Raw genomic sequence first — 8,172 nt, forward strand, 5'->3', positions numbered from 1 at the left:
ATCTTGCATGCTTCATACTTCTGGATTAAAGCTAAGGCCTTTGTCTCCTTAACTTGAGCATTACCCTCACGAGTCATCTTTAGAGATTCAAAGATGTCATGAGCAGTTTCTCTGTTTGTTATCTTCTCATACTCAGCATGAGAGATAGCATTTAACAATATAGTTCTAGACTTTTGATGATTCTTGAAGTCTTTCTTTTGAGCATCACTCATGGCTTGTCTTGAAACTTTGACACCTTGAGCATTTACAGGATGTGTGTAACCATCCAGCACTAGATCCCATAAGTCACCATCTTGAGAAAGAAAGTAACTTTCGAGTCTATCTTTCTAGTACTTAAAGTTTTAACCATCAAAGACTGGTGGTCTATTATAGCCATTAAAACTATTGCTTCCATTACCATTGTTGTTTTGTTCAGGAGTAGGAGTAGATGAAGTTGTTTCAACCATATTGACTTTGTGTTTTTCTCCCTGAATCTTTTATCTAATACGGTGAAGTGCTTGCACCTAGAACCGGCGCTCTGATGCCAATTGAAGGATAGAAAAACACTTAGAATGGGGGGATTGAATAAGTTTATCTCAAAAGCTTAGAAGATAAAAACAATCAACATAATGATTTTTATCCTGGTTCGTTGTTAACGAAACTACTCTAGTCCACCCCCTTAGAGTGATTTACCTCAACTGAGGATTTAATCCACTAATCCAATTGATTACAATGGTTATCCACTTAGAAACACTTTAAGTCTTCTAGAGTATCCTGATGACAACTTGATCACTCTAGGAATCCTTCTAGAGTCTACAGATCACAACTTGATCACTCTAGATAATCTTTTACAAACAATGTAAAATAATGTTTATAAGAGTATTGATTTGCTTCTAATAAAGCTGTAATCACAACTGTGATATTTCTCTTAAGTTCTAAACTTAACACTCACTAAATATTAATAGAGTTTGTGAGGTTGAAGATGAAGTTCGTAAGCTTTTGAATTTAACAGCGTTTCAGTATATTTGTACAAGTGTTCTGCTTTGCTTCTGATCAGAACTTCTATTTATAGGCGCTGAGAGGAAATGACCGTTGGGAGCATTTATTGCTTGTGTGAATAGTACAACTCTGCATTTAATGTTTCACACTTTTGTCAACTACCTCGAGCCTTGCTTTTCCTGCTTTTACTGACTTTGCCTTTTGTAGCTTCTAACGTTCCCTTTGTCAGTCAGAGATTAGACGTTTCAGCCTTTCATCTTGTACTTTCTTCTGGACTCAGATTTTATAGATAACAACGTTTGAATATCAGAGTCAATCAGCTTGGTGCAGAGCATCTTTTGTCTTCTAACTTTGAAGAGCTTGAGCGTGATACCATCAGAACTTCAGAGCTTATTCTTCTGACTTTCATTCTTCTGATGCTTTCAGTTCATGTTCTGATTCTGCTTGACCATCTTCTGATGTCTTGCCAGAGCATGTTCTGATGAAGCCATCCAGAACCTTCTGAGTCAGTTGCTTCTGAGCGCTGATTTGTGCATACTCTTTATAAATTTCCTGAAATGGAAAATGCATAGGATTAGAGTCCCACATTATCTTATACAAAATTCATATATAATGTTATCATCAAAACACAGAATATTGATCAGAACAATTCTTGCTCTAACAGTATGTCTTCGGTTCATAGCTTATACCTCAGCTATTCAATCAAGCGTAATATTTCTTAACCGCATCAGCATTGATAGGATTCGGTAGTTCATCCCAATCCATTGTTGTGAGGACAAGTGCTCCACCTGAGAAGACTGTTTTTATGACATATGGACCCTCATAATTAGGGGTCCATTTCCCACGGGAATCAAGTCAAGGTAACAGAATCTTCTTGAGTACTATATCTCCTTCTTGAAAAGTTTGAGGACGGACCTTTTTATCAAACACTTTCTTCTTTCTCTCTTGATATAATTGTCCATGGCACAAAGCTGTCAAACGCTCTTCTTCTATGAGATTAAGCTGATCGAAGCGGGTTTTTACCCTTTCCGACTCTTCTAGTTTTGTTTCTACTAGGACTCGTAGCGAGGGAATCTCCACTTCAACGGGGAGAACTGCTTCCATGCCGTAGACAAGGGAAAATGGCGTTGCTCATGTGGAAGTGTGTATTGAAGTTTTGTAACCATGCAGGGCCAAGGGAAGCATCTCGTGCAAATCCTTATATGTCTTTACCATCTTCTGCACTATCTTTTTAATGTTTTTGTTTGCAGCTTCAACAGCCCCGTTCATCTCAGGTCTATATGGCGAGGAATTATGATGTTCAATTCTGAAATCCTCACACAGCTCCTTCATCATATTGTTATTTAGAGTAGATCCATTGTTAGTGATGATCCTGTTAGGTACCCCATACCGGCAGATGATATTGTGCTTAATGAACCGAGTGACCACTTGTCTTGTCACATTTGTGTAGGAAGCGGCTTCGACCCATTTGGTGAAGTAATCTATGGCGACCAATATGAACCGGTGTCCATTGGAAGCTTTCGATTCGATCATTCCTATCATATCAATACCCCACATTGCTAATGGCCAAGGCGAACTTAAAACGTTCAGCGAATTTGGTGGCATATGTATTTTGTCGGCGTAGATTTGGCATTTATGACATGTCTTTGCATATTGGAAATAATCAGCTTCCATCGTTAGCTAGTAATAACCTGCTCGTAATACCTTAATAGCACCGAAGGTTCCGTCATGACTTCCGTGATAATCTCCTTTGCCTCTTTTTTGTCCACACACCTTAATAGCACCCAATCGTAGTTTCGTTTGTACAATTTGTCTCCGCTCATAAATAACTTAGCTGCAAACTTCCTTAATGTCTTTTTGTCAATTGTGGATGCATTTTATGGGTATTCTTATCGTTCCAGGTACCTTTTGATATCATGAAACCACAGTTTGTCGTTAGGCCGTTCTTCGACATCAAGACAATAGGCAGACTCTTCAAAGTGCCTAACTATTATTTGTGGTTCCTGATTAGGCCAAGTTACTTTAAACATAGATGAAAGTGTTGCTAATGCATCAGCCATTTGATTCTCTTCTCTAGGGATGTGATTAAAGGTAATTGTCTCGAATTCAGTGACTAACTCCAGTATACGATCCCGGTATGGGATTAATTTAGAATCTCGAGTATCGCATTCTTTGTTGACCTGGTGGATTACTAATGTCAAATCCCCATAAACCTCAAGAAGTTTGATCCTTAGATCAATTGCAGCTTCTAATATTCATGCCTAATATGCATGCCTAATATTCAGCAATGTTGTTAGTAAAATCGAAACATAATCTCACGGTGAAATGTATGTGACGATTATCAGGAGATGTCAAGACTGCACCTATACCATGTCCTAATGCATTTGAGGCACCATCAAACATTAGTATCCATATTGCCCCTAGTTCAGGCCCTTCATCGGGTCCTGGTATTTCGTAATCTCTTATTACCATGACATCTTCATCAGGGAAGTCAAATTTCATAGACTGGTATTCTTCAATAGGTTGGTGAGCAAGATGTTCTACTAGCACACTTCCTTTAATTGCCTTTTGTGTAACATACTGGATGTCATATTCAGATAATAACATTTTCCATCTTGAAATTATACCTGTGAGAACTTATTTTTCGAATTCATATTTCAAAGGATCCATCCTCAATATTAACCATGTAGTATGAGTCAACATATATTTTCGTAGAAGTTTTGTGGCCCATGTTAGGGCACAACATGTCTTCTCTAATGGTGAATATCGAGATTTGCAATCAGTGAATTTCTTGCTTAGATAATAAATTGCATGCTCTTTTCTGCCAGTCTCTTCTTGTTGCCCCATAACACATCCCATGGACCTTTCCAGGACTGTGAGATACATGATTAATGGTCTACCAGGCACAGGAGGCACAAGAATGGGTGGCTCTTGTAAATAATTCTTCATAGTCTCAAAGGTTGTTTGGCAATTGTTGTTCCACTTGATTGGTTGATCTTTCCTGAGTAATTTGAATACAGGCTCACATGTGGAGGGTAGATATGAGAAGAACCTTGAGATATAATTTAATCGGCCAAAAAACCCACGAACCACTTTTTCTATCCTCGGAGTAGGCATTTCTTGTATAGCTTTCACTTTATCAAGATCTACTTCTATGCCACGTTGGCTCACAATGAATCCCAACAGCTTTCCTAATCTCACACCGAATGTGCATTTGTTTGGGTTTAATCTTAGCTTGAACTTTTTCAAACGCTCGAACAATTCTTGCAAGTGAATAACGTGTTCTTCCTCTGTACAGGATTTAGAAATCATATCGTCTACGTATACTTCCACTTCTTAGTGGATCATGTCATGGAATAATGTAACCATGGCTCGTTGATATGTTGCCCCTGAGTTTCCCAGACCAAAGGGCATCACCTTATAGCAAAATGTGCCCCAAGATGTCATAAAAGTCGTTTTGTCCATGTCTTTGGGAGCCATTTTAATTTGATTATATCCAGAGAACCCATCCATGAAAGAGAAAACTGAAGCCTGTGTTGTATTGTCTACCAAGACATCAATGTGTGGCAACGGGAAGTCGTCTTAAGGACTTGCCTTGTTCAAGTCCCTATAGTTTACACATATGCGTACTTTCCCGTCTTTCTTTGGAACTGGCACTATGTTTGCAATCCAGGGTGGATAGTCAACTACGGCAAGAAAACCTGCGTCAAACTGTTTTAGTACTTCTTCTTGGATCTTATTATCCATGTCAGGACGAACCCTTCTACGCTTTTGTCTGACAGGTGCACTTCCCTCCTTAAGCGGTAATTTGCGTACGATAATATTTTTATCTAACCCTGGCATGTCATGATAGGACCAAGCAAACACTTCTGCATACTCGTGAAGGAGTTTAATTAATGCTGCTTTCACATCTTCATTTAAAGTTGCCCCAATCTTGATTTCCCTCGGCTCTTTGTCTGTTCTCAGGTTTATAATGTCAATTGCCTCCTGAGGAGGGAGCATACTTTTTGATTCCCTTTCTATTAACCTTGACAACTCTTCCGGAAGTTCATAGTCTTCCTCATCCCCTTCTTCAACTTGATTAACAAGAGCCTCAAGTTTATAGTGAGTTTCAGCAGTATCGTTATCGGTGGTATCATATGGTAATCTGCACGTTTTTCTTATTTTAGTATGCAGATATGAACGTGCTTTTATGAATAAATGTTTTTAAATTTTAAAAGGTAGAAAAGAAATGAAATGTAAGAAAAGGACAAGATATTTGATACCATATGTAAAGACGGTTTTATTCATTAATAAAATGAGTTTTGAAAATATAATGGGGCTCTTACAACTAAATCTATGCCTTGGGCAAGGCATGGGTGTTTATTTAAAATATAAGAAATGAAAAATACTTTGAAACCAAAAATATCTATGGCATCTCCAAGCTTGTCCAATTCTGAAGTCGTTCTCTTGGAGCAACCTCACGGATGAAATTGGATGTACCTTCCTTGGTTTCTTTGTTAGATATCATGGCTACTTGTTCATTATGCTCATACCCGCCTCTTGTGAAGGTGTGTCTCAGTGGGGGAATCCTTCATTCCTCCTTTACAGCCCTATTGATCATAGACGGTTGATATCCCAAACCCAGGTGATCCTTCTTTTCGAGGACTTCAATTACCTTGCCCCAGTCTTTTGAATCTACATCTTGTAGATCTCTCACTGACATCACTGATTTCCTTACCTTCTCAACGGGTAGCGTAACAGCAGTTGCAATCTCTAGTGCTTGGAATGCAGTTTCGAGTGCACCTTCTCCAGCCTCGATTAATCTGTACGAATCCAGGTTACTAACAAATGTATCTTCCTCTCCATTAACAGTCACTACGGAGTTCCCATCCACAAATTTTATCTTCTGATGGAGGGTTGATGTAACTGCCCCTGCTGCATAAATCCAAGGATGCCCCAGCAGACAAGTATAAGTCGGTTCTATTACCCGTAAATTGATGTAGGAAGTATATGAAACTTTTGCCCTTTGGTGAGGGATTACCAAAAGTCGCTTCCCCTCCATCATGATAATGTATCCTTGTTCAGGATATTGCCCCAGTTGGACTAATCCTTGCTCCACAAGCCGTTGTAAAGTTTCCTTGTAAGCTTTGTTGTGCTCTAAGAGGAACTCCGGCTCAAGCAGATGCCTCTTAAGTGCATCTATGGGAGTTCTCCATTGTAGAAACAACTCTTGCTCAGTAAAGACTTCTATGGCATTTACAGCCCCATTATGAAGAGGCGTAGGCTTAGTCTCAAACCTTGGCTTGTCAAAAATGATGGCTCCAGACTCCAATAGGTCTTGTACTCTATGTTGGAACGACCAACACTTCTTGAGTGTGTGCCTCGGTGAACCAGCATGATAATAACATCTTTCGTTTATCTTGTATGTAGGTGGGAATTCTCCTTTGGGAGGAGTAAGTGGCTTAATTTCCACAAGCGACGCGCTAACTAGATATTGCAATAGTTGACTGCGTGACATGGGAAGTGGATCGAACTTCCTTGTAGGTCCTCTATTTGACCGTTGCAGTTTTACTATAGTTACCTAACCCTTTAGTGTATCTCAGTACTAGTTTCTCCTTCTTTCTTACATGGGAAATTTGGAGTGGACTCCTTCGAATTATAGGGGCTAGCCAGTGCCCCTTGAACCTTGTCATTTTTAATATCAACCTCAACCCCTTCTCCTATGATCTCAGAGTCAAAAAATCCTGAAATGATGTTATCCACCCTTTGGTTGTGGTATTGTCCGTGTGTAGTATCCACGAACATATCCAAAAGTCCTTTTAATGGAGGTCGTACGCATTCATCCATGCTCACATGTTGTAGACCCAAATTACCATCTATCTTAAGAGGTTTGATGACCGGAATATGTGTTGTGCTAGGTGTCCCTTCCTTCTATGGAGAAGGGACCAATTCTTTCTAAGAAGCCTCACCTTTCTCGGAGGATTGTGTGACTTTATTAGAGGAGGGTACATATGCCCTTGGATAAAAAGATTTGTCTTCAGACGGGCCAAAACTGGGAAGATATCCTAGTAGGGGGTTGTCATCAATTGGCAAGTCGTTAATCCGAGCTTGAAGTTCTTTGGCCAAGACCTCAATGGTCCTTTCTTATTTTTCCAAGATATCTTTCATGAGGCTTATCATTTGGGTCATACCTCTCTTGATTTCAACCATGTTGCCCTTCATATGGTCAACATCTTTTCGGAGAGCAGTCTGGTTCTGTTTGATCTGTTCCATCGTCCTTTGTTGGGTATGGAGGTTGGTTTGTCTTTTCCAATGGTGTTACTGGAGATATTTTATAAAAAAAATTCAATGATATGGTTATGGTATGCATGCGATGAATGTATGTGTATGCTAATATTGTATTATGTCTTATCCACACAGAATTTATTTTTTAATATATTTCTTGTAAATAATAAAAAGCATTTGGTGAATATCGTAAGAAGAATAAGTAATACGAAAACAAGCACTCTTCATTACTAAGAAAATCAAAATATTCAAAGGAAGTTACAAATTTGATTTTTCATGTCGGAAGGGAAATAACAAACTTGGAATTTATACAACAAAACTGAAATTATAATAAAAACTGTAAATGTCTAAAGACGCTTATGAATAACCGCCTCAAACTCGTCCACCATAGTCCTACAAAGCTTTAAAAAGTCTTCCACAGCTTCGGGAAGAGTAACAATTGAGGACTCTGCTCGCTCCAAACTCTTCGGAATGTCTTGAATCAAGTTGTTGCATAATAACACAAGCTTTTCATAACTCTCTTGACATTTCTAGTAGTCTTTGAGAAGCTCAGGAACCATACTAACATGCTTATTTGTAGTGGATATGATTGTATATTGTTTCTTCCAATGGTCCCTTTCAGCCCATGCATCCTCAAAAAGATCCCTCAGGCGCATGAAAGTTTCCCTAAGTGCAGACAAAGCTTGTAGTGCTCTTTCATATTCAGTGGAACGTTTTAAGAGTAGTTATTCAGTGGCTAATCTTTTTAAACGCTCCTCTTATTCTGAACTGCAGACTTCTTGTATGTCATAAGTGAGGTCTCTTATTTGTCCATCCTGTTCTCTAGTCCTATCAGTCAACTCAAAAACCATAGACTCCAAACTCTCCTCAGCTTCCTTTTTGTCATAAACAGCTTGCTCGTAGTAGCTCTTCCACTTTGCAATTTCC

Source organism: Vicia villosa, unplaced genomic scaffold (genome assembly GCF_029867415.1).
Source record: "Vicia villosa cultivar HV-30 ecotype Madison, WI unplaced genomic scaffold, Vvil1.0 ctg.001021F_1_1, whole genome shotgun sequence".
NCBI lineage: Eukaryota > Viridiplantae > Streptophyta > Magnoliopsida > Fabales > Fabaceae > Vicia > Vicia villosa.